This window comes from Trichechus manatus, unplaced genomic scaffold (genome assembly GCF_000243295.1).
Source record: "Trichechus manatus latirostris isolate Lorelei unplaced genomic scaffold, TriManLat1.0 scaffold00089, whole genome shotgun sequence".
Classification (NCBI taxonomy): Eukaryota; Metazoa; Chordata; class Mammalia; order Sirenia; family Trichechidae; genus Trichechus; species Trichechus manatus.
The window spans coordinates 11,308,783-11,317,259 of NW_004444025.1; the positions used below are offsets into that span (position 1 = coordinate 11,308,783).

The 8,477-nt window shown below is 37.7% G+C and overlaps 1 protein-coding gene across 1 annotated transcript in view; it reads left to right on the top strand.

The window, feature by feature from the left end:
• APELA (apelin receptor early endogenous ligand) overlaps nt 1-8,142 on the top strand; it is a 15,693-nt gene extending 7,551 nt beyond the window's left edge. Inside the window, exon 3 of the mRNA XM_012557189.2 lies at nt 8,074-8,142. The gene's annotated coding sequence lies outside the window, so the exon portion shown is untranslated. The remainder of the gene's footprint in view (nt 1-8,073) is intronic.
• The last annotated feature ends 335 nt before the right edge of the window (nt 8,143-8,477 follow it).

Below are 8,477 nucleotides of genomic sequence, written 5' to 3' on the forward strand. Positions count from 1 at the left end.
ATATATATATGTATTATATATAACCAAAAAACCCATTGGGATTCGAGTGGGATTTGGGTGGGATTCGAGCTGCTGACCTGGTTAGCAGACAAATGCTTTAACAATTTCACCACCAGGGCTCCATATGTGTGAATATATATACCATTGTTCTATACAGAATGTATATGATGGACTACAGCCTAATTTCAGAGTTCTCTTCATTTTGGAAATTTGTATCTCTATATCTATTTACTTAAATTAGCTGTTCTATATTATGTTGTTAAGGAATCTAAGATTTCTTTAGCATAAATCTCTTGTCCATAGTTGGTTCTCAGTCATGTATTCAATTAGTGCCCTGGGGATATAAGGTTAACTTTATTATTACATCCAGTACAGGCTAGTACCAGTTGTGGTCAAGTCAACTTTGACTCATGGTGACCCCACATGTGTCAGTAAAACTGTTCTCCACGGGGTTTTTAATGACTGATTTTTTGAAGAAGATTACCAGACCTTTTCTCGAGTTGCGTCTGGATGAACTACAACCACCAACCTTTTGGTTAGCAGCCAAGCATGGTAACAGTTTATACCACCTAGGGACTTCTAATGTGTATGAAAAATACATTATTATTAGATAACAGCGAAGAGTATATATTGCCTTTTGGGTGACTTGAGAACAATAAAATTATTAACTATTTCAATACATTTTACCCTTGGAATTTTTTTTTGATAGTGCTGAATGCCACAATTATGTCATTACTACAAATAATAGCAAAATTTATAGATGAATTCTAAACTTCCTGATATTAATAAATTAATAAGAAATTATCACCAGAAAGGTTTAAATTCTTGTTATTGCACCTGCTATTTCTCTGAATATTGTTGAGCTATAATTAAAATCCATGTTAATTTACCTATTACCACTCAGAATATTATATATTTATAAGTAAAATAATTAATACAAACCACATATCTTCTGCTTTATTAAAAATTTATTAAAGCAGAAAAATAAGTAGAATACACAAACTTTCCCAAGACCTTCTGCTCCACTTGGTCTCATACGTGCATACCCATAGTCATGCCTGGAGCTTGATCAGCAACTCCCACTATTCCAGTCCTCATTAGACCCTCCAGATATTGACCAATCTTCTCCAGATTTGGAAGAAATACCTGGCGATCTAGGTCTGAAAAATCAGCCATTGAAAACCCTATGGTGCACAGTTCTACTCTGACACGCATGGGGTCACCATGAATCGGAGTCAATTTGATGGCAACTAGTACTGGTCTTGGAGCCCTGGTAGCGCAGTAGTTAAGAGCTATGGCTGCTAACCAAAAGGTCTGCAGTTTGAGTCCACCAGCCACTCCTTGGAAACCCCACTGGGAAGTTCTACTCTGCCCTATGGGGTTGCTATGAGTAGGAATCTACTAGACAGCAGTGGGTTTTTTGTACTGGTCTCCAGATTCACTGGTCCTATCCACTCTTCCCTTCCTCCAGCTAAGGTTCTACAACCCATTATTTCCATAATTCCTGCCAATATCCTAGATTTCCTTGCTCCTCCGTCTTCTTCTCATTGTTCTGGGAAAACCCAGGCATGTCATTGCTGCTGGGGAATTCACAAGAAGTCAAATTGGCACCAGCTTCAAATTTATCATCTCCAATCTCAAATCAGTCCCTTCACACTAGTCCAGCAAACCTTCTGTACTTCTGCGGTCAACTTGTTGCCTTGTGCTTCACAGTAACAGTTGCTAGCTTTTTCTGCTCACCTCAAATTTCAGGCTCTTGTCCTCTTCATTTTCAGGAGATGACTTTGCCTCATATCACTGAAGAATGAAATCATCAGATGAAATTCTCCTCAACTCCCCAACCTTAAGTAGTTTCTCATTACTCTTAGGATTAAAATAAAATTCTTAATATAGCCCACAAAATTCTGCATGATTAGGCCCTTCCTCTCTCTTCAACACTACCCAACCTACTGTGGTCATCGGTGAGTTTGTCAAATGTCTCCTGTCCCTTCCACTTCCGGGCTTTTATGCCCAGTATTTTCTCTGCCTAGGATCTCCTTTCCCTTCTCTTCATCTAGTTTTTCTCCTACTCAACCAAGCCTTTGTTAAAATGTCACTTCACTTATGTGTGTGTGTGTGTCACATATAAATTTTATTTTCACTGGTCCAGGTAACTTTGGGGAGGCTTTGGAGTTATCTAGAAATAACAATTCACTTGTATTGAAATTGTGTTAGAGCTTAGTTCAACTTTACACTTAATTCTTCACATTTTTTCTCTAACAGTAACATTTTTATATATACAGAAAGTATATACATATGTATATGCACACACACACTTATTTTTAAATAAACGTGAAATGCATTTTACTAGTCTGCCTGGTCAGTAAATGTGTTGTTGTTAGTTGCTGCTATGAATTGAATTGTGTCTCCCAAAAATGTGTATCAACTTGGATAATCCATGATTCCCAATATTGTGTGGTTGTCTACCATTTTGTGATCTGATGTGATTATCCTATGTGTTGTAAATCCTAACCTCTATGATGGAGCCCAGCTGCTAACCAAAGTGTTGGCAGTTCACATCCACCAGCCACTTCTTGGAAACACTATGGGGCAGTTCTCTTCTCTCCTATAGAGTCTCTATGAGTCGGAATCAACTCAACAGCAATGGGTTTGGTTTTGGGGATTTATGATGTTAATGAGGCAGGATTAGAGGAAGTTATGTTAATGAGGCAGGACTCGATCTACAAGATTAGGACGCATCTTGAGTCAATCTCTTGAGATAAAAAAGAGAGAATCCAGCAGAGAGGAGAGGGACCTTATACTACCAAGAAAGAAGTGCTGGGAGCGGAGCCTGCCTTTGGACCTGGGGTCTCTGCACTGAGAGACTCCTAGACCCAGGGGAAGATTGATGACAAGGACCTTGTCAATAGAGTAAGCCTTTCCCTAGAGCTAGCACCCTGAATTCGGGCTTCTAGCTTCCTAAACTGTGAGAGAATAAATTTCTCTTTGTTAAAGCCATCCACTTGTGGTATTTGTTATAGTAGCACTTGATAACTAAGACGGTTGCCCTCAAGTTGGCTCTGACTAATGGTGACTTTATGCATGACAGAATAAAACATTGCCTGATGCTACACCATCTTCATGTTGGTATGTTTGAGTCTATCGTTGAGGCTGTTGTGTCAATCCACCTCAGTGAGGGTTTCCCTCATTTTCTCTGACCCTCTACTTTATCAAACATGATGTCCTTTTCTAGCAATTGGTTTCCCTGATGACATATCCAAAGTAAGTGAGCTGAAGTCTCACCATTCTCACTTATAAGAAGCATTCTGGTTGTATTCCTTCTAAGACTGATTGATTTGTTCTTATGGTAGTATATTATTCAATATTCTTCACCAACACCACAGTTTGAACACATCAGTTCTTCTGTCTTTTCATTGTCCAATTTAGCATGCATATGAGATTAAAAAGACTGTGTCTTGGATCAGGTGTACTTTAGTCATCAAAGATACATCTTTGCTTAGATATATTTAATTGTAGATAAGGAGAAAGTCATTTTGAAAGTCTTCTAAGTATTTCATTGTGTGGATTTCCTTAATTTATATAACTAGAATCTACTGATGGATATTTAGGTAGATTTATGCATTTGTATTTATTTATTTTAAACAACGGTGCAATAAACATATATTCATACATATTTATTCCCTTGCATTTTCATATAAATTTGAAGATCAATTTGTCAATTTCTGCAAAGAGCCAACTGGGATTTGCATAGGGATCGTGTTGAATCTTTGCATAGGAATTGTGTTGAATGTGTAGATTAATATGGGAAGTACTGCTTTCTTAACAATACTAAGTCTTCTAATCCATTAACATGGGATGTATTTCCATTTTATTTATGTCAGTTTTAATGTCCTTCAACTATGCATTTGCAGTGCATTAGTTTCCTAGGGTTGCCATAACAAAGTACCACAGATTGGGTGGCTTAAAACAACAGAAATTTGTTCTCCCACAGTTCTGGAGGCTGTAAGTCTGAAATCAAGGTGTTAGCAGGGCCATGTTCCCTCTGAAGCCTCTGGAGGAAGATCCTTCTTGACCTCTTCAAGCTTGGAAGCCCCAGGTGTTCCTAGGCTTATGGTGGCATAGCTCTAATCTCTGTTTCCAACTTCATTTGGCTGTCACCCCCTTCTTCTATGTCTCTGTTTCTTCTCTGTTTTTATAAGGACACCAGTCATACTGGATTAAAGCCCATCCTATTCTAGTATGACTTCATGTTAATTTAACTGATTTTATCTGCAAAGCTACTACTTCCAAACAGGTACCAATAGTTAGGACTTAAATAAACCTATCTTATCTGGGGACACAAACCCAACCCATAATATGCAGTATGCCCTTAAGACAATTTCCAGAGACTCTGTAATTTTATTTATTTTTTAATAATTTTCACCGGTTATTGTTGTTTCACTAAGGAGGGTGTCCATGGAATGTCTCATTGAACTGTTCTGGAAGTCTCCTCTGCTTCTGCATACTTTAAACACTGATACTTAGCGGTACATTGCTCTCTAGAAAAGCTACAGCAATTTACATTTGCAAGAGCAGTTCGTGAGAATGCCTATTCCCCATACTCTTGCCAAAACTGAATGTCTTAGTCTGGGTTCTCTAATGGAGCAAAACCAGTGAAGTGTATATAAATATATATATAGAGAAATGTACTTCAAGGAAATGGCTCACACAATTATGAGGGCTGGCAAGTCCCAAATCTGTGGGTTAGGTGACAGGCTGAAGACCTCTGCTAGTTCATGTAGTTGCAGGGGCTGACCAACCCAAAATCTGCAGGTCAGGCAGCAGGCTGGAGGCCTCCTGCTGCCTCCCAGGGTTGCAGGGGTTGGGAAATACAAAATCTGGTCAAGCCATAGGCCAGAGACTTCTGCAGGCTTACATTCCAAGAACTGGAGGTCAGGAGATGAGAAGAGTGCAGGGTCGAGAAAAGAGTGAGCTTTGCCAGAATATCCATTTATATGCTGGAGGCAGGCCACATCCCCAAGGTAACTCCTCTTTCAAATGATTGGCTGCTCACATCAGATCAGAAAATGGAAGGCAATTACATAGTGCCTGCCAAACCATTGAGAATCATAGCCTAGCCAAGCTGACACATAACATTAACCATCACACTGGGTATTATCAATATTTTTAATGTTTGCCAATCTGATAAGCAAAGAAAAATCTTATTTTTATGATCAAAACTTAAGCAGTCTGAGTTGAGACAAATGGTTCCTAGAAGAGATATCGCTGAGTCTTTTTTAATACTAAATTAGTTAGAGTTAACAACCACCAAGATTGTTAGGAAAGTGAAAAGTAAAAAGAAGTGGAAACTTCCAGAAGTGAAACAAGGTTTTTGCTGCCTTGATGTCTCAGGAGGGGGCCAAAACAACCTATACCTAGGAAACCTCAGCACTCATAATTCTTCTCCTGTAAATAATCCATTTTTTTCTTAAATGAAAATTAAGTAGTTATATTTTGCAACTAGCATTTATTTAAAACTGACTGCTAAGTACTAATTAGTAATAGTTTTGTAGTGTTGAAAGACTCTTAGGGATCTGTTTTAGCACTGAATATTTTATCAGTTTAATGTAATACTCAGAAATAAGACTTCATTTCTGATATCTTTCTATTTGCCTACTTCAAATAACTGTCTTAACTGGTACAAATATCAGGGATCAAAAGTATTAAGTTTGCTCAAAAAACACCTGAAGTATGGGAGACTAATAGAAAGGGATATATCACTTAGAACCTACAGTTACAATAACATAAAAATTTAACCATTCAAAAAAAATTTCATATTTATTGAGGTGAAATTTATATAACATAAAATTAACCATTTTAAAGTAAACAATTCAGTGGCAGTTAGGACATTCACAATGTTGTGCAACCCCCACCTCTATCTATTTCCAAAACATTTAAATCACCTCCGAAGTCCCATATTGATTATAATCATTTTTAAGATAAATGGAACATAGGACCACGAATGACTTATAATTTAAATTCAGTTTACTATACACTGTTGGTGTGAATGTAAAATGGTACAACCACTTTGGAAACTGATTTGGTGCTTCCTTAAAAAGCTAGAGAAGTACCATACGATCCAGCTATCCCACTCGTTTAATTTATCCTAGAGAAATAAGAGCCATCACACAAATAGATGTATGCACACCCATGTTCACTGCAGCACCGTTCACAATAGCAAAAAGATGGAAACAACCTAGGTGCCCATCAACAGATGAATGGATAAACAAATTATGGTATATCCACACAATGTAATACTACGCAACGATAAAGAACAATGATGAATCCATGAAACATTTTATAATATGGAGGAATCTGGAGGGCATTATGCTGAGCGAATTTAGTCAGTCACATATGGGCAGATATTGTATAAGACCGCTATTATAAGAACTCAAAAAAGGTTTAAACACAGAAGAAAACATTCTTTAATGGTTATGAGGATGGGGAGGGAGGGAGATGCGAATTCACTAACTAAATAGTAGACAAGAATTATCTTAGGTAAAGGGAAGGACAACACACAATACAGGGGAAGTTAGCATGACTGGACCAAACCAAAAGCTAAGAAGTTTCCTGAACACAACCAAACACTTTGAGGGACAGAGTAGCAGGGATGTGGTCTGGAGACCATGGTTTCGGGGAACATCTAGGCCAATTGGCATAACAAAGTTTATTAAGAAAACGTTCTGCATCCCACTTTGTTAAGTGGCATCTGGGATCTTAAAAGCTCGCAAGCAGCCATCTAAGATGCATCAATTGGTCCCAACCCACCTGGAGCAAAGGAGAATGAAGAACACCAAAGACACAATATTAGCCCAAGAGACAGAACGGCCACATAAACCAGAGACTCCATCAGCCTCAGACCAGAACCAGATGGTGCCCTGCTACCACCAATGACCGCCCTGACAGGGAACACAACAGAGAGTCTCTGACAGAGCAGGAGAAAAGGTGCAGAACTAAAATCCACATAAAAAGACTAGACTTAATGGTCTGACCGAGACTGGAGGAACCCTTGAAGACATGTCCCCTGGACGCTCTGTTAACCCAGAACTAAAATCATTCCTGAAGCCAACTCTTCAGATATAGACTGTACTATAAAACATAAAATAATATTTGTGAAGACTGTGCTTCTTAATTCAAGCAGATACACAAGTCTAAATGGGTGGCTCCTGTCCGGAGGCAGGATGAGAAGGCAGAAAGGGACAGGAGCTGGTTGGACGGATACAGGAAACCTGGGGTGGAAAGGGGAATGTGCTGTCACATTACAGGGATTGCAACTAGTGGCATATAACAATACGTGTATACATTTCGTATGAGAAATTAACTTACACTGTAAACTTTCACCTAAAGCACAAAAAAAAAAAAAAAAATCAATTTACTGTCAGAGTCTATTCACAATATTAACAGAAATAGTGAGATTGCTAATGTAGGTTGCTGAGCAAATAAAGATAGTTAAATGAAAAATAATTTAATGTGAAGATCTCTTTAGTAGCATGCATTCTGGCTTTTTAAGAAATATACCTTCTCCTTACTTATAGACTATCTTATTATCTGACATTTCAGATTTACTACAATAGTAAAAAAATCTGCTATCCAACTATTTTGCACATTAATGATGCATTTCTGGCTGTAACAAACGCTGAGGTATGAGGGAAAAGTAACCCTGGCTTTGATGGTTAAGGTTATGTGTCAGCTTGGCAGGGCCATGATTCTCAGTGGTTTGGCAGTTACACAATGATGTAATTTGACAATTATGTAATGATGCAGTCATCCTCCATTTTCACATAATGCTGATTTCACAGAACAACTTGGTCTTTGGAACCTAACCGTGTGGATAAGTGAGGGGGGGGGTGTATAAATGTTGCATTTATATGGAAAGAAAATACAAAGTTGCTTCCAGCACTGAAATACATTGATAACTTTTCATAACTCATTGTCTGTTAAAAAATTAAGCATGGGTAAATTGGTTTGTTACATAGTATATTATATTATGATGTGTTTGTCTCTCCCATTCCTCCCACATATATACTTCTCTAGGTAACTTTGCAGAGTCTGCTAGCAGAAGGAGAAGAGGATTGAAGGAGAGGCACCAACCCACCAACCAAGAGAACTTCATTATGGCAGTAGTGTGATTGCTTAGAAGTTGCTGTACTAACAGGAACTGTTAAAAAGCACCTGGTGTAGTTTATTAGTTTCACAGGATTCTCTTTTTCCTGGTTTCTCTTTAGAGGGAAAATAACATAAATTAAAAAAGTGATTCCAGTCTCAAACACAATTATTTGCCTGTGTACCAAAAATTTGTCAAGATTGTTTTCTGCATATCATTATTCTTAGATGGGTTGAAAATTACTTTTTAATGTGTTAGAAATATCTAATAGTAAAAATGCAAAAATTTAAAACTTTTTTCATATTCCTATAATTCTCCAAAAATATTAAAATAA